Genomic DNA, 22,675 nt, shown 5'->3' on the forward strand with positions numbered 1-22,675 from the left:
CCTGCAAAGGATTTGCAACAAAGTATTAAAAAGTGAAAGTTAGATTTAGGATTGTTTAGTTTGTCCCATTACTTTTGTCCCCTTAAAAAGTGGGAGGAACATATAGAAACCGTTGTAATTCCTACATCGTTCACCTGATTTGGATGTAATTTCCCTCAAATTAAATCTGAAAGTCTGCAGTTAAAGCACATCTTTTTTGTTTCACTTCAAAGCCATTGTGGTGGTGAATAGAGGCCAAAATCTGAAAAATTCTGTCAATGTCCCAATATTTATGCACCTGACTGTGTGTATATATATATATATATATATATATATACATATACATGCATATAGGCACAGTCACTAAAATAAGCATTATGCTATTATAATTTTGTAAGAGGGGGCATGGTCTTTCAGGGACTACACCTCAAAAGCTTACTGAGCTGAAAGTGCCATGTCCATGTAGAGCAGTAAAAGTAATATTAACAACTTTGTAATAATCTAAAGTTGAAAATGTCACTGTTGTTAAGCCACTTCCTGTTTCAGAAAAGTGACAGGTTTGAGGAATTTTTGGTAAGGCATAATGTAGGGCAGAGGAAGATTTAAGACTAGGGCTTTGTTTTGTTAGATAGATTTTGTTTCAGTTTAGGGCCTACAGAGTTGCTTCATTTCAGTGCTCAAATATGGCCGACTTCTTCATTATAACATAACAGATTATGTTAGCTGGAGGGGAATAAGCTAAGTTTATACTATACTGTGTGACTGTGGGAGGTTTTACACTTTGGAGGGGGCAAAGTGTAAACAGTTAAATAAATCTGTGCCAGGTGGCTGTTAAGGAACGCAAAAAGGAAACTTTTCATGCTAAGAGCATAAAAAGGGAAGGCCAAAATGCCTATATGGGTGCACTTTTGAATGTAATTAAGAAATGAATATGAATGAAATGGTTAATATGAAATAAAACAACATTTATTCTACAACTTCTTAAAAACGAAATTTCCCAAAATTGAGATGAAAAATTAAAATTATGAGGAATATCAATATAATTAATTTTAATTTTCTTGCCTTCTCAAGGACATAAAAAATGGAAAATACTCAAAATTGAGTCCAATAAATAATGAAAGGTGATATAAGTAATCAATACTCTGAATAGGTATGTTTTTGGCGAAAATGCTACCAATTCATGAGATCTCTGACATTGCATAAAAAATGGAGGTCACACCACGTTCAGATGACACAAAAAAGAGTTAATTACTTATCAATAATGACAATAATCAATTTAAGAGAGCCTATACACAGTACATGGAATCAACTGTAAGGTGGATACAATAAATAACAAAATTAGACATGAAAAATCATATTGCAGCACTTTCCATGGGTAAGTAATGAATTAAAGACAGAGACTGGGATATCATCTGTAAAGTGAATAGCAAATGAGGTAACTCCTCTAACACATTAATGTAAAGAGAGACAGATGCAACAAAAATAGCCTAATAATAATGTGTCAAGTGAGGAATTGTACATTAATGATTAATTAGAGCAAGCAACATATATCTGTCACCTATAATATATTCATGAGCAGAAAAAGGTATCTGTATACCGAATAAATGCATCAATTATTAGCATGAATGGCATAGGATGAAAATGCCAACTGAGGGTAATGCTTTAAACAATATAAGAAGATGAAAGAAGTAAGACCTGCAACAGATTGAAGTGGACCCACTTCTACTTTCCCCTGTCAATTCAAACAGGAAATGAGAGAGTGAGTTTAGCGTCAGTCCCAGGGGAAACAACAGACAGCACTTCTGCTGTCTGAGAAAAGAAATGAGTCTCTCTCCTGTTACTGATTCAGCATTGCAGGTGGAGTCACAGACTAGGACTCAGATGAGAGAGCACACCAGAGCAATAGAAAAGTACCTCACTGGAATAGTCCATAGGTTTAAGCTGCAAATGTGCTGTGTCAGAGATCTGTATGCTGCGGATAGCACGAGAAGACGCGCGTTTTGCCGGGAGGCCTGATCAACTGGTGTGGGCCCTGTTTCCCTGCCTTTAGTAAGACGTCAGCCCAATCATAGGGCTAGGTCATTGAGTGACTGTGCAATCAGCCAGTCATAGAGGCGAACCAAACAACCAATGATTTGGAGAGATGTGTGTCACGATGAAGTAATTAGCATACGTAAACAAATCACTCAGACGGCATGGAATAGACAAATGCTGTGAGGGGATTCATGGAGGAGGAAATTACTCAGCACTAGTTATAGCATGGTTAGAATGAGGCTAACAATTAGAGAGAAGATATATACATATATGTACTGTATTGGCAATGCCCATTTCAGACAAAGTAAATAAGTAAAATAAGGGATGTCAAAACATAACATGTAAAACCCCATATGTATAAAAATATAATTAAGGAAAATGACCTGGATGAAAATAAAATAAAATTACTAGAAACAAAGACAAAATAGAAATATATATAGATCAGAAATATGATGATTATATTAAAATTGTGGGGAACAGTAAAATCGGGAAATAGGTAATATGAACAGTGGTAAAAAAATACACTAGAATAAGATGCTGTGTAACAAGGGATAATGGGAAATGAGGTGAGTGGATATAGATAGTGTGGGATAATAATTGATTATTATTAATTGGCTGTTAAGGAACCCCAGCTCAGTGACATCACTAGTTTTTCACTGAACTGAACTGAAATGGAAGCAGCATAGACTGCCGGATATAGTGGCGAGGCTCAGAGAGTGAGTGCTGGAGAAGGCACTTCTGGGCATCATAGGCAGAAGTGGGAAGAGGATAGGTAGAGACTATTCTAGGAGAGATTATGGGACCAGACAATAAAGTACAGATGGTTGCAGCACTGACGTATGTGGCTGAACAGCCAGTGCAATGTGACTAGTGTCAGATCCCTCACCAGGCTGGACAGCAAGCAGCCAATGTCCTGCCTTGGGATCAATGAGTGCAGATTGACACAGCCCAAAGTATTACTGCCCACAAGTTATAGTACATACTGTATAGGAAGTTGTGTGTCACTCCCAGTTGACATTACAGCAGCAGAACTCAGCATCAGGGGACTCAGCCTCTGTACATGGTCACTTCCACTGCCCAGAGAGCAAGGACCATTTAGGACTGTGATGAGTCAGGAGAGATCAGTAACAGTTGAGGCACAGGTCAATGGCAAGTTTTGCATTCAACTCCTTGATATACCATACGGCGGCCCGGGATTAGTTTCAGCACACAGCCATAGCTCTGAGTGTGATGAAGTCACTTTTAGTTAAACATGGAGTGGAGGGACAGAAAGGAGAAACACAAGGAGTTGGTGATATGGATCTGGGGGAATAGTGATCTGTACTGTCTCAGCTATGAACTGGCAGCTTCTGCTGCAGACACTTATTTAAAGTCCTGTGTATCAGAGCTTTCCTTGGTGATAACCAACTCCAAGCGCTCTACAAACAGATGCAACTCCTTTAGAGTATTGTGAGGCAGGGAGATGGCCAGGTCTGCAGTACCATACATAGGGACTTATTCAGCAGTGCACGCTAGTGCACTGCTGAATGCAGATTCCCATTAATCAGGAATCTGTGCAGGCACATGACCCATTCTGCGCATGTGCAGAATGGGTCTGCAATCCCAGACGGACACTGGCAGCAGACTCTCAGTGATTGACAGTCTGCTGCCATTTGTGGGTGGGGTGGGGGCGGTGAAGCCCTCCATTTCCCTGCTGTTGGGGGGAGGGAAAAAGCCAGGATCTTCGTCAGCTGACAGAGATTTACTGGCTTCTTCCTCTCATTGCCGCGACCGGCTGCGTGACCCCATGGGTCACCTTAGCTGGCCGATGTTCTGCAGAGTATATAATGCTGCATTGGACAATGCAGCTCGGATACGTAATGCTGCATTACCATATCTGCACAGATGGAATTGCAAAGCTGCTTGTGAGTAGCTTTGCAATTCTGTCTGAAGCTGAAACAGGCCCATAGTGCAGCCAAAAAGAAAAGTACAGGGTAAAACAGGTAACAATTAACACCATAATTGTCAGAACAAAATACAGCTGCAAAAGCAAGGGGTGCAACAGGAGTATTTAGCATAAGCTGAAACCAGTACCCAATAGCGTGGACACAGCTAACAAGTTTAGAGCCAATAAGAGAGGTGTAGTGTTTCACAACCCAGTTCTATTTTCTGTGGTGCTGGTTCACTTACCACTTCTGCCACATTGTGATCATCTCTTGGAAAGGTGCCAGCATCCTTTGTCCATTCTGAATGCATGGGCTTCAGTTTTCTTGGCTGCTAGGCCGTAATCCATCGAACCTAGCATGGAGTACTGCTGTGACATGCTCTGATCGGGTCTATATGCCGACACTGATATCCTGACAAGGGAGTTAAGATAGGCATAAAAATGCAGATGCCTATCTTAATCCTGATGCCAGAAAGCAGATGGATGGATGCCCAAATTAGGTAAATCCTGGGCACCCGTCCTCTTAGCCTCGAGGGGGGAAGTGTTAGGGTTAGGTTTTCATGGGGTGTTTAGAGTTAGGCACCCCTAGGGGGGAAGTTTAGGGTCAGACACCATGTGGGGGGGTTAGATTTAGGCACTAAGGGGGAGGGTTAGGCTTAGGCATGAAGGAGGGGGACTTAGGTTCAGGAACTAATGGGGAGGGTTAGGGGGGAGAAGGGGAGGGTAAGTATACTTACCCGACCCCTGTCTGGATACCAACCACCGGGATGCTGCAGTCTGTATTCTGAAAAGAGGCATGCTGACAGCCGGCATATCATACCGATTTCGTTATAATCACTTGACCACAGTCCATCCAATCCTTTACCAGACTGAACTTCCCTGAACCACCTGATTCTGCTCAGGCTCTCACAGCTAAACCAGGGGTATTCATTCCATCCACTGGCTCAAGAAAATTGCCAGTACAATCTCTATGCTCAGTTTCCACACGGCCTATGCTATTCTACTACTTTCCCTAATGTAGTAAAGTTTCCTAAGCAGTGCAGTTCTGCTATCCTTCTGTATTTCTGCTGTTAACTCAGTCCTTACTGGGTGAAGCTACTCCTCAACTCTGTGACTAATTTGCTAATTAGTGTCTCTCCTAACAACTGCAATATTTGTTCCAGTATTTAGATTGCTGATATCTTCACTTAAACTCCAGAATTCAGAGCCAGCTATCTATTAATTTGCAAGATTTCAGCATTGTTAGAGACTGTGACTTTAGCTGGCTACACATCTAAAGATTATCTGTCCAACCAGCCAACTAGTTGATTGGTTGGAATGAAAATCTGGTAAGGTATGAAAGCAAATGACAATCAGCAATTTGCTCCCAAACGCCGGAAAATGGACAAATACTGTTGTTTGAACAAATTGTTTAGATCAAACATTTAACAAACTTGTCTGAACGACCATTTCATTTGTTTTCTGGCATTTAGGAACAAATTGCTGATCATCAGTTATTCCCATATGTTACCAGATTTTCATTCCAACCAATCAACTAGTTGGCTGGTTGGACAGATAATCTTTAGATGTGTGGCCAGCTTTTGCCTGTGGTGCATATAATTACCATCTATGTGGTTCACCTGTACTTAAGGAACCTGTGGTCTAGCAGCTCTGATTCAGCATTGCTTCATTTCTGCTTCATCCCTGACTCCTCACTAATCAACTGTTTGCTGTCTAGCTCAGTCCCTACTGAGTGAAGCTTAACTGTGCTCCAGTTACAGTTATTGTTATCTTGCTGGTGCAGTTATGTTTGTATTTGCTGCACTAACTTTCTATGCCATGCTACTCCTGTGTGATCAGCATTTCTAGTTGCCCAGGTAACTCCAGCTTGTTCCAGTTTGCTAAATCTGTGCTACACCTGTGCAAATCATCCACCTGTCTACTCCGGTATATCAGCCATTCCTGCTTCCCTGGTTCCTTTCCAGATTATACCGTAGCTACCATCCATTTTGGTGTTTGGTCTATGTCCAGTCCTGACATCTTTAGCGTGCTCCCAGACTACAGAGAAAACCCAGGCCAAGCCTGGTAAATACTTTTGCTAAGATCTACCAGTCAAGTGTCCTGGACTATTAAACCAAGTAAGAAGAATGCTTTTATTATTATCAAGTAACAACCCAATTCAGCCTGGTTAATTTACTGCTACAATACACTCTTCCATGCTACATACATCATACCATCAATAACACAGACGTCCCTGGTGGTCTAGTGGGTACAATCCGGCATGTCTTTGCAAAGACAAGTGTTCAATTCCCGGTTAGGGAAGCATCTACTCACAGACATCTACCTGACCCCAGTTCCACAAACAAACACTAGTGTGACCTAGAGGCCTTGAACAAGTGGTTTATAGGAGTATAGGGACATGGAGGTGGTGCAGGCTGTGTGTTATGTGCAAGATAAGAAGGCTGTGGGACTAGAAAGTTGTAAGACCTTTCTTCCAGGAGCTTATGTTCTAAGGAGAAGAAAAATGGGTAACATGAGGAGTGAGCTAGTGTAGGGGGAGTGACACAGCAAAAGGTGTCCTGAAGGCAGGATGCAAGACTTGTAGAGACAGCTGATGCATTAAGTGGTAAGCTATACAGTATTAAAGTCATGTGGTAAACAGGTATGCTTTTATGAACAGGTTTGAGCTCCTGTTTGAATCTACAGTATGCAGGGCAGGGGAAAATCTGGTAGAATAATGGAGATCATTGCAGTGTAGGGGGCAGTATAGGTGAAATCTTGGATTTGGGAGTGAGATGTAACCAGTGGGAGAAGAGGCAATTGACCATTTGTAGAGTGTTGGAGGGAGTGTGTACAGATAAGAGTTTGGAGATGTAGAGAGCAGTGGAGTTGTATAGGGCCTTGTATGTGAGGAATTTGAAGAGGGCTCTGTAGGGAAAGCGGAGTCTCTACAAGGTTTGACAGAAGGGTGGGAGAGGAAGAAAAGTCTAGCTGCAGCATTGAAAACAGGGAGCAAGGTGGGAGCAGGAGATGCCAGTAAGGAGAAGGGTGCAGTAGTCAAGATGAGAAATTATCAATTAGTGGACAATAGTTTTAGTAGCATCCTGGGAGAGAAATGGTTTAATGTGAGCAGTGTTGCATTTCTGGAACTGACAGGATTGAGCAAGAGATTAAATGTCAAAGGAGAAGCAGAAGTCAAGAATGACACACAGGCAGCGGAGTTGGGGAACAGGGGAGACAACTGTGTTTGCAACAGTGATAGAGAGATTGGGAGGGGAGGAGACTCTGGAAGGAAGAAAAACAATGTGTTTAGTTTTGTCAATGTTGAGCTTGAGAGAGTGCTTGGATATCCAGATGGAGATGGCAAAAAGGATTTGGGCACCTCAGAAAGTAAGGAAGGGGAAAGGTCAGTAAAAGAGAGATATAATTGAATGTCATCAGCATAGAGGTGATATTGCTGACTCAAAGAACTGATGAGTTCACCCAGTGAAGAGGTTTACAAGGATAAAAGCAAAAAGTCAATGATAAACCCCTGCAGGATGCCCACTGGAAAGATGTATTGGTGGGGAAGTAGAACCAGAGGCAGAGAAGGAGCAGATGGAAATGTAGAAGGTTAACTAGAAATTCACATTGCCAGAGAGGCCAGTAGGGTCTGAGTAGGAGAGGGTGATACAGTCTCAAAGGCTGCTAAGAGGTCCAGGAGGATTAATAGGGATAAATATCCCTTGGATTTGGCCAAGATCAGATCACTGGTGCCCCATGCCCTGATCAGCTCTTCCTGCTGGTCCCAATTAGCTCCCTTTCCCTGCTAGTACTTCAATCAGCACCCGCCCCCAGCAGTGCCCCAATCAACTACCTCCCAACAGGTGCCCCAATAAGCTACTCCTCACTGTGTCCCTAATTACCTCACCCTGTGACTGTCCTTGTCACTTACCACAGGTGGGCCTCAATAACTCCACACTCGAAGTGTTGAGGGAATATACATCAAAATCTATTGGACATACTGAACTGAAATTTGTTATGACTACCTAGAACCATTGCTCGGTGCTACATTTCAAATTTCAGGGCAAAAAATGGAAAAATAAAAAATTGAAAGTTGAAAATGTCACTGTTTTTCCTCCACTTCTTGTTAGACAAAAAGTGACGCTTAATGTTTGTATATTTAATACAATCAGTTTGTTTTGTTTGATAGATTAGTTTTGAGCCTATTGGTGTTAAGGTTTTTGATAAAGTTATTTTTTTCATTTGGTAAAATGTTCTCCATATTAAAGATAGGGCTTTTTATAACATTGTGCATGTCAAGTACCAACTTGTGCTGGGTGTACTGAGAGTGACTTCAACTGAGTGTACAATTATGGTCAAAGTATCCCCTGCTTTGCAGATTTCCTCTACGATTAGGAGATTAAATAGCAGTATTTATCCTTATACAGGCGGCACAACTCTTTTATGATTCTTGACATAAATATTGTACACTGATTAGTTTAGATTTTCTTAGGCATTCCATTCTGATAAAAACATGTGCTAGTTTCCTACCAATTGTCTTGGATGACGTATTGCGCAATGGTATCGCTTCTGGGTATCTGGTAGCATAAGCCATCACCACTAAAATATACTGATGTCCCCAGGCAGATTTTATCAGACATCCACTCAAATTCACATCTATTCTCTCAAACTGTACCTCAATAATGGGTAATGGTAAAGGCAGACATCTATAATGTGGCCTGTGATCATGGTACTGACACCCAGGACCGGATGCACAGTATTATTTTTCTATCCCTAGATGTCCTGCAGTTATATGAACATGAGCCAGATCTAACGCTGTTCTTCAGTATGCCTTAGGAACTATCAATTTTACCACAACATCTTCTACTTTCTTGGACACTTGGTATGACAAATCCTGACATACTACCATGTGAAGTTATAAATAACTCACTATCAGGCTCTAGTGGGTTTCCATGAACCACTTTTATATTCTCTCTAGACTTTACCAAAGTAAAGTCTTTTAACTGTTCTGAGGCAAAGATATTTCTTACTTCAAGTTCAGGCATATTGTCAACATTTTTCAACAACTATTCCTACTTCAGTAGAAAGTACACCATTCTATGTCCCACTGCTGCTCTCATCATTTACTCCACAACCATGCTTGAAAAAGGGAACACTTCCACTGCCACTGTATCAGTAACATTATCATAGTGGTCTGCGTTATTTCTTTTTGTAACATGTTAGGTCTCCCACAACTTCCAGAACTTTGAAAAACTCTTTCCTATATATCATCAAACATCAAATAAAGGAACCAATCCCACAGTGTCTACCATGGGACCACACTGTGGGCCTGATTCAGACCCACTCGCGAGCGGCTGTCCACTCGCAAGTGGGTCGATGGTGTGCACTGAGCATGCGCATGACGGAGGGAGCTCCGTCGTGCGCATGCGCCAGACGCGACGAGCGAAGGACTTTCCTTCGCTCATTGTGTTTGATCAAAGGGGGCGTGCTGTCGATGTTGATTGACAGCACGCCCCCTTTGGTGGGCGTGCCGGGGGTGTGCCTCCCAGACGGGGGCGTTCCCAAGGGAACGCCTACCGTCAGAAGCCGGCCCACTGACATTACTAGTGATGTCAGTGGGAGTGATTTTGGCTCTGATAGAGCCAAAATCACTCCGGGCCTTGCGGTTGAGAAACTCAACCGCAGGCTCCGGCTCGCAGTGGCGATGGTTGCGATGGTCAAGACCATCGCAACCATCAACCTGCACGCTCGTATAGGCTGTGGGTGGTGACCCACAGCTATATGAGCGTCCAGGAGGACGCTCCATTTTTATGGAGGACGGCCCTCATTCAGAGCGTGCGCTCTGCTCAGAGCGTCCGGCTCTGAATGAGGGCCTGTGTTTCTATGTTCACTCCAGCAGTTTCATAATGATGAGTATCCCCATGTATACAGGTTACACCAACATTGTTTCCTTGATTTTTTTTTTTGGGGGGGGGGGCACCAACTCAGATTTTACAATAGTAATATTGTTACATGAATCTCCCAAAACCTCTACCTTTCTAAAAAAGCCTCTACCTTTTTGCCTTCTTCAGCAATTATACACAGTTTTCTGGCTCTGTCTGTCAGTCTGCAGTGCAGGCTAGCTAAACAAAGAAAGATACTCTGAGATTTAAATAAGCAGTATCACAAGTCAGAGGTAGGTGGACATTTAGTTACAACATGGCCGAAGCTACAGTACCCTATCTAAAACATCTGATCCTGTTTTTAGCAAGGCTTATACGAGGCGGGAACCTTCCTGGCACAGCGGGCCAATATTCAGGTTAATTCCACCACTCAGCACCCTTTTCCCTTGGAAAAATATTACCAGAAGTCACTGGAGATTGCCATTGTGAGACTAGGGTCTGTTGGGGTACACTTAATACTTCCTCTGCTGCCACATACCTCTCCACCATTTCCACAATTTGATCAGGTTTTAGGGTCCCCGTGGCTCAACCACTTGCAAAGAACTGCAGGCAGGGACCATAGATATTGTTCCATAATGACCCTTTCCATGATCTGTGACCGTGTCAGAGTCTCTGGTCTCTTGGTGAGATGGATGAAAGAACAGATGCATTTGAGAATGGGGAGGCTTATCCACTTGGTATTCCCAGTGATTAACCCATTGTGCTTAAAAAGACACTGTGGCACCCAAACATGTTAAAATTTCAGTTTTCAGTTTATCATAGTCCAGGGCATCAGTAAGGCTTTAGTCAAAATATGTCTCTAACGGTTCTCCTGACAAAAATGGCGCCAAAACACCTGCCATCTGATCTTTAGGGCAACTTACTCTATCTGCTGTTCTTCAACTTACTCTATTAAATGTTCTTTAACAACATCACTGTTTGTTATCTTTGCAGAAAATGATCAGCCCATATGGAGCTGTGGCTAATTGTGACATCTGGGGAAGCATTTCCAGACAGTGCTGCTAAACACTGCATTATCACTTTTAGATCTTAGTGGGCATGGTGCTGTTGCCTGCAGAGTTCAGCGTTAACCGAATTATGTTGCCTATGGTTTTCCTCGAAAACCAATTTCTGTTATCTCCAGATCTCCTCGATATCCAAGTCTGGTTGCTTCCGGGTCTCCTCAACATTTAAATGCTGCACCCTGATGGCTTCCTGCTAAGCCAATGTGGACTGTAGTAAGGCATTAACTACCATGTTATCCCCTAGTATAGGGTAAAAGCAGAATCTGGCTTCCCTCAGCATTGAATGAGAGCACAACCATGAAGTACATAATATTAAGTATTCTTCCCTCAAACAAATAGGTGTCTGTCACTTTATATTTGTCAGATAGATTTTTATAACTACAATTTAAATGCCAGCTCACATTCTCCACCATGTGTCATAAGTTCAGGTTAAGGAGTGCTGTGTTCTGGGGCAAACTGCCACACTCTGCATGCAGCAGCCAATAAGTGTCACCCCAGTCCAGGGCCTTGGTACAAGAAGACACAGCTAGTTTTAGTTGTGTAACATAATAAACAAAATCATAAAAACAAATCTTAGCCTGTTCAGCTCTATATAAACAGAAGTGTACCTCTCTAAGGAAGGGAAACTGTAATGTCCTACTTACACAAAACAGCATTTAGATACAGCACTTACATAAAGCCTGCTCCCCAGGTAGTGGAAGACTGCCCAAAGAAACTGACACACCTTTTATCAGCCTCTCATAGGTGGTCTGGCAAACGAGACTGCTCATTACCTGGATAATTACCACACAGAAGTTAAGAAGCTGGAACATATACTCTACCTCCCATCAACAACTTCCCCAGCTTTCGTCACAATGTGTGTGTGTGTTTGTTTTTGTAGTTTTCTTCAAATCATTTTTCTTTGTATAATAAAATGATGAGCTTGTATTCACAAACAATACCAGCTCTGACATTATTAGGCATCTTAGAATAAACCAAAGTCTGCCAGAATTTAAAGAAGCCCTCTCAGCCTCCCCCCCTAGTAATTACAATAATCATTTCTTTATTGTAGTTGGTGTCAAGTTCATACTTACAGCATGTGTTTAACTACTTATTGGTTTTGAAAAAATACTACACTATATGAACGAGGTTACCAAAATCTACCATTATAGTCCATATTTTAATAATATCCATGCTTGAGCACAGGTGACTAAATTAATACATCATTCAATTTGGTTTAACCATCTGGACTCAAGCTTGCATATCCTTAAAACCTGGACTGTGTTGAAGAAATTTGGGAATCTCTGCTATATGAGATAGATAAATGTTACTTTGGGCTCTTTTGTGCTCAAGATTTTCAAGTTGACTTTTTATGAAACAACATATTTGTATTCACATAAATGCAACAAATTGCCTTGCTATTACTTTTGTTTACAAATTATTAAGTCTTTAAGCATCTTTTCCTTTCTTTTTTTTCTATTATCATCATAATGCATTTAGTTAATGTTACTCTTCTGTATTTAAAAAATAATAAAAAATACAACTTTGTCAAGCTTTAAATTACAATATATATATATATATATATATATATATATATATATATATATTATATATATATATATATATATATATATATATATATATATATATATAGTAAATTAAATCAACAATAACAAAATTACACACATGGAATGCACTAAGCCAAATACGACATCAAAGTTTGGAGCAGACAAATCTTATTAAGATTATGTAATGCAATTAAACCAGTAGCAGCATGCTATGCATGCTTTTAATTAGTATATAATTTGGTTTTGGAACATCTATAAAACACTGTGTGGCAAGTGTCCCAATAGTCTGTTAATTTACTATAATCATGTACAATATGTTATAAACAGCTTCCATAATGTATAAAATATTGTTTGAATAAATAGTACATAGTAACAATATGTAATTATCCAGTGTGGTCTCAAGTGTGGTCTCAATTGCTACATGCTATTACAAGCCTTGCTACTGTACTTGTTCATACTAAAGTTGAAATCACAATCTGTATAAAAAAGAAAAGTGCAGACTTTTGAAAGTCCACTTCAATAAAAGAAACATAATATTAGAGATGAGCAGTTCGGTTTTGCAGAAATCAGAACACACCAGAACTTACGGTTTCTGAGGTAGGAGGAAGTCCCTGCTTGGATCTCAAAATGAGGCAAAACATAATTTTCCCAGATATCTTGCCTTTCATGTGTATTAGATTGCATATACTTTAATAGTCCCTCTCTTATGATCAGGCACAATTTCACACAAGGGAATGTATGGAGAAGTTGTGGGCTATAGTTGTTATTAAAAAGAGGCCATTAGGATGCCATTAGATTACAGAGAGTTGTTGTAGATAGATGGAGTACAGTAGGAGGAAAGGGTAACTGCTTGCATCTTTGTCACTGTGTATACATGTTTGTTTGTCAGACTCACTAGCTAGCAACAGCAATGCAGTGAACTGCAAATTGCAAACAGGCTTAAGTCACCCAGTTGTTTTATTATTCCGTGCTCTAACTTATCAAATTAACTAGAAATAAATACACTGATAACTGTATTGTGATTAAAGAGGTCACAGCCAAATTTATTGAATTAGAATTGTTGTTATGAAGGGTGGCAAGAAAAATCAGTGTGAACCTTGGCCACAGCCAAAATAAGATATTTAAATAAATACTGTAGGGTGGCACCCACCCCAGCACAACCGGATTGGGTGGTACCACTCTCCCTTAATTGGCAAAGCATTAGCCCCTCCTTAAGATGGAGACCATGTCATCCCCTAAGGTAAAGACAAACCAGCCACTCTCAAAAGGGGTGTTCCAATCAACCACTCTTGTGCTACAAGAGGCCGCCGAGGAGCACTGGTTTCTGCCAGGCTGAGACTCTGACCTGTTGGAAGGAAGGTTCATGAGAAAACTGCATTTCAATGAAAGTAAAAAGAAAAAACATGTAAACCAAGATATTCGGGTAACAGGTGGGGATCAAAACTGGAAAAGAGGATGATGGAAGCTCTTCCTGCATATTTATAGACTAACAATCTCTTCCACTAACACCTAATAGGCTATTTAACCCTGTCATACAACACACGGTAATCTAAACAAACCAACACTTTTTAACCCCTAACCATCTATCCATCGAGCCATTCCATAGAAAACCTAGGTGCATATCTTCACACTTAATTAAGTATTCAGCTACTTAAAGTGTGTTTGTTTGTTAGACATAATACCTGCACTCCAGTGCTGCAAATAGACATATATATGTTTGTTGAAATAAATATATTGCACTTGTTTTTTCACAGGGATATCTAATCTATCTGCATTTCAGTATAAAATATAATTTATATTGTCATTTGTTTATGAGGGCAGAGACAGTGTGATTTCAAGAATATTTGTCCAAAAAAAGTATACTGTGCTATATTTCTGAGTTTGCTCAACCCCAAAGAAGACCACTTTTCCTGTTATATAAAAATAATTGAAAAACAATATATATTTTTTATCTACAGTCTTTAAAAATGTAATATAAATACTATATCAAAAGTATGTTTCTTGTATAAGCAGCATATAATTTATAACTGCACCCTAAAATAATCAAAATGAGTGAAAAAAAAATTTCTGATATAAAAAAAATCTGGAGTATTTTAATAAAAATGTATGGAAAGGGTAACAGCCCCTCATTTCCCTACCTCATTGTATGTTTACTTGGTGTAGTGGTAGTTAAGTTCAACTACAGTAGCTCTATTCCTATCCTGTTGTAAATAATAAAATCAATCATGAATTAGTTAAAAGAAGTAGTGCATTCAAGTATTAGTGCTGTTATAGTACTTTAACATCTACTTTTAAAGGAGGTCAAGGGGAAAGAAGTTGTAAGAAAGGGCACCAAAAACCTAAAAAGTATTTCACAATCCTAAAGATAACACCACCTCTAACCAGGAAGGTAAAAATTACTGCCAATAAAACATAAAATAACATTTTCATACACTAGAATGCCTATTGTGAAAGCCAGAGCCAAACATAGTCAGGCATCTTCTCTAACCTTGCATGCCCCTACCTTCTCGCATCTCGAGTTTAGATGTGTTACCTCTTAAACAGGCAAATCATTGCACAAAAAAGAATACTAAGGCTAAATAACAAACTGTGTATTCAAAAACTTGACAGATTGCTGAGGAGAGTCTAAGGGTGTCCAGGAGTGCTATGTTTGAAGCTGGCCATACCCCAGACCAACATTCTTCCAACCATCCAACTAGTTGGTTGGTTGGAATGAAAATCCGGTAATGTACAGGAGCAAATGACAATCAGCAGTTTGCTCCCAAACACCAGAAAACATGAATAATGTCGTTCAGGCAAGTTGGTTAAATCTGTTTAATTCGAACAACTTGTCTAAGCAATAGCTTTCATCCATTTTCCGGTGTTTGGGAGCAAATAGTTGATTGTCATTTGCTCCCATGCATTACTGGATTTTCATTCCAAGCAACCAAAGAGTTGGATGGTTGGAGGAAAGTTGGTCAGGTGTATGGCAAGTATGAGTATCACATTTCTTCCACTGTAATTAAAGAGATCGACCTTCCACCATTTCTGAAACCTCTGCAAATGACCAGTAGTAAAAATAATGATGACGTGCAACCATATCAGTTGAATAATTGTGTATCTGACACTAATAAAGATGTTTTTGATGAATGTATTGGACAAGAACACATTAGTAAAATTCAGGAGAATAATTTTGTTTGTGTCAAAATAAGTCAGATCCCAGTTGGAGCAGTTTTTGTCAGTGATAAGAAGTAGTGCATTGTTATTCCTAGGCAAAAGACCAAAAAATCCACCTCTTTCAAGTGGATTTTTTTACCCAAATCCTGACGTCTGTGTAGGCATTTGTGCCATTTGTAGTGCCAAAGTAAGTAAAGTCAGAGACATTAACCATCTAGGCACGTTTTCCCTGTTACATAATATTCAGCATGTTCATTCAAATTAATTATTAAAATCTGGAAAATCATATAAAATAAAAACCAGCAGTCCAGCATCATCTACCAGCAGCATGGATAGATCCCAGCACATACAATCTCCACAAGCAACACCTTCACCATCAATCTCCTCATTTATGATTGGGGATAGTCCTGCATCCAATTTGAAATAGCAAGCTGACTATTCCCATGTCCAGGATGCCCAAAAAGAATCCTTGCATACTAGGGAGGCTGCTGTTTGGAACAAATCTTTATGGAACCAAGAAGACCAGTAGTTTCAAACAAAAATTGACTGTGAAACAATCATTTGCAGGTAGAACTAAGTATGACTTCCACCATCCTGTTGCACAGCTGATCACTGAAGCCATGACGGCTATGTTAGCATTACATTTGGGGTCCAATATCTACCTTCAATGCATGTGGTTTTAGACAATTAGTTAAGGTCATGTGTCCATGCTACCTAATTCCATCTCTATTCCATTTTACCAGAACAATTCCTCACTTGTACAAAGACATAAATAAAATATATTCTTTGCCTAGAAAATACCATTGTACTAACTATCCACTTAACTATAGATATGTGCACAAGTGGAACTGGTCAAACTAAAGATTGCATTACTGTGACAGTTCACTGAGTGAGTGTATCAACTTAGCAGCAGTTTCTAGCACACTATACCAGCTCATTCACAGGCAGGCTACTCTCTGTATCATTGGCTTCACTAAGAGGCATATCAGTATCCATATGTTTGATAAAGCTCAGGGATGTGATAGCAAATGGCTTACAGTAGCTCACTAAGACTCTCCTCTGAATTGGTAAGTTCCAATAACTCAAGCATTACAATTGGGTGAATTTCAACATATACCATGTTTTGCACACACAGTAAACTTGGTGGTTCATAATTTTTACTTATTTAAAAAGATCCATTCAGGACATACTGGCATTGGCCTGAAACATTTCTGGGCATTTTTGGAATTCAGCAGCAGCAGAAGATTGCAGTAGCTGCAAGAATAGTTCCATTTGCCATGCCACCAACTGAAGCAAAAGGAAAAAAGCAGGTGGAATTCCATATATATATATATTTATATATATATATATATATATATGTGCGTGTGTGTGTGTGTCTGTGTGTGTAGTGGGAGATTACAGCACCGATTTAGTACAGATCCTTGTGAATGGTATTCCAATGTACTTGTCACATATGTGTGTATTCCTTAACCATATAGAGATGTAGGACTAGGTATCAGGCACTCCCTAAAAATATGGGTGGCAGCTCAACCAGTAAGAAATGCATCAGTGGTAATGTGTTACACATAAACAAATGTGAATATTGGAACTGGAATAGAGCGCCTCATGTGCTTATGTACCCTTGTATATGTATATTAATAATAGTAACCTTATAATGTAAAGTGCTTAGTGACATACAAAAAAGTGCTCAGTGTATAAATACAATTCATATGGAAAAATCTCCAAATTATTACTAATATTCACAAAGTGATAGGAGTATGATTAACAACACTATATAAATAAAATGTCATAAATGTGTACAGCAGTGCATTAGTAATTTTATGATTTTACTGATTTTAATTAGCCAGAGAGGACATTTTTGGGTGGAATTGATGTAATCAGAAATATCACAATGGTGAGTGAAGACCATATAAAGTGAGTTGTTTTTTTTAAGAAATGGGGAAAAAGTCACAAAGATCCTCTTGTGATATTGCAAAAAACCTCTGAATAATTTTTAATGTGCAAAGAATTTGTAGTGTATTTTTACAGCCTTAAAAATAGTGTTTGAAAAAGAGTGGGATCATCCTCTATGTATACTCCAAGTGAAGTAACGTTGATGTATGTCAATGTATGCTCTGAGCACCACTATATAAAACAATAGAGTGTTTTCTTCCATATCAAGTGAGTGTCCAATTACATGGGAGGGTGAAGAGTTCCATCACGAGAGACCAAATGATGAAGTGAGCATAAGGTCTTTAGATGCAGAGGATTCTGTGGTGACATCTACTGTATAGGGATATTGAAGTCACCTAAGATGAGGGAGGGAATGTCTGGAAAGAAGAAATGGGGGAGGCAGCAAGCAAAGTTGATATGGAAAGAAAGCATAAATACTACGTTAATACATAGTATTGAAGAAAAAATGGAGTCCCTTTGGGTGACTATAGAAACAGGGGAGAAAGTGATTCTTTGTATTGGGGTGATCTACAGACCACCAGGTCAGGAAGATGAACTGGACAATAAATTATTGCAGGACATCACTAAAATGGCATTAAAAGGAGAGGTTATAATCATGGGAGAATTTAATCTAACCGATATAAACTGGGAGGTGTCTGTGGTAAGTTCCACTAGAAGTAGGAACATAATGAATTCAATGCACAGAGCCTGCCTCCAGCAATTGGTGAGGGAGCCCACTCAGAAAGACGCAATATTAGACTTAATACTTACAAATATTGACAGAATATCTGATGTAAAAGTGGGTGAAAACCTGGGATCCAGTGACCATCAAGCAGTATGGTTTACAATAAAGACAGATACTGACTCACCCCATACAAAAACAATGGTGTTAGATTTTAGGAAGGCTGATTTTGCAGGGATGGGAAGATGTGTAAGCGAATCTTTGGCAGAGTGGAGGAATGTGAAAGGAGTGCAGGAGAGGTGGGACAATTTAAAAAGAGCAATATTAAAGGCAACAGACCTTTGTAACAAAAGGGTTAGGAAACAACAAGGAAAAGGAAGCCAGTGTGGTTTGGGAAAGAGGTAGCAAGTATTGTGAATGCAAAAAAGATGGCCTTTAGGAAATACAAGCAAATGCAAAATAATGAAGACAAAGAGCCCTATTCAATATGAGCTGAGCTGCGATACTTTTTCGCGGCCCGGACTTTCTGCCTTCTTCGCCTGTTTGGCAGGCGGAAAAGTATCGCATGCGTGCACGCTTTACCCCGTATTCAATATGAAAGTACGTGAAAACGGCACCCGGCAAAACTGATACAGGTGGAAAGTGCTGTCAGATTTGGGGAAATCAGTCTGACACCCCCAAAAGATGCTCTGACATGGGAGTTCACTATGATACCCCCTGATGTGGCTTGCTGAAGGTATTTTGGGTTTTTAAATGGGCTCAATAGCTGCTAAATAGCGTTTTTAAATATGTGGTGCAGAATAGTATTCAGGAATATTTTTTCCTGAAAATAACTATTCCCAGCAAATTTGGAGTACTTGAAAATGGGAGTCTGCATATTTAAAAGTTGCTAAAGTGTACTTGTAAAAATCGTGGAAAATCCATCTGCTGCAAATACCAGCCATCAAAAAAATACTTGGGGCATACTTGGGGACCCCCCCAGAGTCAAGTTTGCTAGTTTTTAACTTTGTACCCCATTTTTTTGCCCTCTTTTCAGTCATTTTTTGGGGGCTCCTTAAGTGTTTATTTTATTTTTTGACACAGTTTACCTTTAGGGGACTGTCAGAAGGCTGCAGGGGGTTCCCACAATGTTACACCCTAAAACCCCAATTCTGCAATTTTTTTCTGCCTGCTATTCATAGGCAAAACTTTTTCGCCAGGTACATTGCATTGACTTTCCACCTAAGCGGAAAGTCCTTCAAATTGAATATGGGGTAAAACGAAAACAGACAAAAATGATGTCACCCATGAAAAAGTTTCGCCAATAACACGCGAAAACAGCTTTTCGCTTCAAATTGAATACGGGCCAAAGAGGTGTATCTTGTAAAACAGAAGGAAACTAAGAAAGTAATCGGATGTGCAAAGGCAAAAGCTGAGGAGAAAATGGCACAGTCAGTGGGGTAAAGGGGGCAAAACTTTTTTTAAGTATATAAGCGAAAGGAGAAAAACAAAAGGTGGAATAAAAAGACTGAAGACAGAAAGAGAGCATCTTGTTGAGGGAGACAATGCAATAGCTCATCATCTTAATAATTATTTTTGTTCTGTATTCACTACTGAGAGAGAGGGCAAGGGGCCACAGATAAGTTGCAGGTGTAATCAGAAAAATGAGGTAGGAATGAGCACATTTACAGAGGAGAAGATCCTACCAGAACTCTCAAAACTGAAAGTGGATAAATCAATGAGGCCTGATGGGATACATCCAAGGATACTAAATGAGCTTAAAGGGGTCCTGGTAACACCATTAACAGAATTATTCAACCAGTCACTAGCTACTGGAGTAACTCCAGAGGACTGGAAAAAAGCAAACGTTGTCCCACTGCACAAAAGTGGAAGCAAGGAAGAGGCAAGCAACTACCGACAAGTGAGCCTTACATCAGTAGTTGGGAAATTGATGGAAAGACTCTTAAAAGAAGAGTTGTAGATGATCTCAAATCCAGCAATTTGCAGGATCCCAAACAGCATGGATTTACTGGGGGGAGATCATGTCAAACAAATCTTATTGACTTTTTTGACTGTGTGACTAAGGAAATAGATAAAGGGGGGCCATAGATATAGCTTATCTAGACTGTAGTAAGGCTTTTGACACTGTTCCACATCGCAGACTATTAAATAAACTGGAAAGCATGGGATTGGATATAAAGATAGTTGAATGGATAAGATCATGGCTACAGGATAGGAAACAGAGTTGTAGTAAATGGAGTACAGTCTCAAGAAGGAAATGTTACCAGTGGAGTACCTCAGGGATCTGTACTTGGACCAGTGCTTTTTAATATCTTTATTTGTGACATTGCAAATTTTATTGAAGGGAAACTTTGCCTTTTTGCAGATGACACAAAGGTATGCAGCAGGGTAGACACACCAAGAGGGGTAAAACAAATTATTGATGATCTAGGTAGACTAGAAGAATGGTTAAGAATGTGGCAACTACAGTTTAATGCCAAAAAATGCAAGATTGTACACTTGGGTCTCAAAAATCCAAAGGCTAAATAATGTATTAATGGCACTATACTGGAAACTACTGAAGAGGAAAGGGATCTAGGAATCACTATTTCAGGTGACTTAAAGGCAAGCAAACATTGTAACAAAACAATGAGGAAGGTAAGTCAGATGCTTGGTTGCATAGGGAGAGGAATAAGTAGTAGAAAGAAAGAAGTGATAATACCACTGTATAGGTCATTTGTACGTCCTCATCTCAAATACTGTGTTCAGTTCGGGAGGCCATATCTCCAGAAGGATATTAATACATTAGACACTGTACAAAGAAGGGCAAAAAAAATGGTGCAAGGTTTACACCACAAAACGTACCAGGAAAGACTAAAAGATCTTAATATGTATAGTTTGGAGCAGAGAAAGGAAAGGGGGGACAGAAATGTTCAAATATGTAAAGGGTTTTAACAAGGTAAAGGAAGGAGACATTCTTCAAAGAAAGAGAAGTATTAGAACAAGAAGACATGTTCTGATACTGGAGGGTTAAGGTTCAGGGGAAATTTGAGGAAAAATTACTTCACAGAAAGGGTAGTGGACAAGTGGAATAGCCTCCCATCAGAGGTGGTAGAGGCTAAGACAGTAGAGCAATTAAAACATGCATGGGATAGACATAAAGATATCCTTCAGAAGAAGTAAGTATCAATAAGGGTTGAGGTAACAATATGTTTAAAAATGGGGCAGACTAGATGGGCCAAGTGGTTCTTATCTGCCATCAAATTCTATGTTTCTGTTTCTAATGAGGTGCTAGAGCCAGAGGGAAGATAAATGACAGCTACACAAAGTTGAACAGATTGGAAGAGGCAAATAGCAAGAACCTTGAATGTAGAGTATGAAAGTGACAGTTCTCAAAGTAAGAGTTGGTAGCAGTAGGCAGAGGATAGGAGGACCCCAACACCTCCACCATGGTGACCCCTGGGCTTGGGTATGTGAAACTACTTTTGGAACCTCCTCTAACATGGCAACAGGATTTTGTCAAATTTCCAAATAGAGAAATAATTATCTTGATTTCATCTGAACAAACATTATGCATTGTTCAGTGGTTCAGGCAAAATATCTGTCTGCAAAGGGCATCTTGCTAATTTGAAAAATACTGAACCAATTTCATAATTAATCCTTATTTGAATTTTTTTTTGCAGCTGGATACATATCACAGGTGGTGGAACACAACTTTAGTGTGACTTCAAAATATCTTTTACATTTTTGGAGTAAAAAAAAGTCCAGGAGCCCAAATAGCTCATACCTGCAATTGTGGACCAGAACTGTCATAATTCCAGCACAGATAGAGAATGTCTTATCAGCAAAAGGATTGCAAACTCATTGCAACTTGACCAGTAGATGGATACTTCAGGTTGCAGACATACGTGTCTCTACATGTGAAAGCTGATTTGTTCTGTTGGTTGCTGCCATACCATCACTTGACAGAGACTTGGAAAACTTACAGGTGATGGTGGATTGGTGGATAAAGTATTTAAAACTACTTATAATGATTATTTGATAAGTGACCATGAGGGGATTTCAAATAGTTTCATAATGTGTTATCCAGGTACAGATTCCAAAGATTCAATATGCCATCCCCAATTGCCATAAAAATTACTAATACCCTTCTTTATGTTGGGTAATATAGCTCTGCAATCAAAATATAATATTTGAAGCAAAATTTACTTTAGTGTGCTTAGAAATGGTGGAGAAGAAGTCAGCCAAGATTTCAAGATAACTTTTTTAGCAACAGTAGTTACCAAAGTAACAAAACATATAATATCTTTATGAGTGAGTCTTAAATTCCAGTTTTTAAAATTACAGCAAAGCATAGCGAGGTGGTCTCATTGAACATATAGTTTAATAATAGATGATATAAGCGATGCTAACTTATCCCAAAATTTCCATATTTTCAGCATTCCCAGTATTGATGATAAAAGCTTGCTACATTGCACTTACAGTACATTTCAAACATAATCCAGATTCACCCC

Source organism: Taudactylus pleione, unplaced genomic scaffold, assembly GCF_031769625.1.
Source record: "Taudactylus pleione unplaced genomic scaffold, aTauple2 ptg000005l, whole genome shotgun sequence".
Classification (NCBI taxonomy): domain Eukaryota; kingdom Metazoa; phylum Chordata; class Amphibia; order Anura; family Myobatrachidae; genus Taudactylus; species Taudactylus pleione.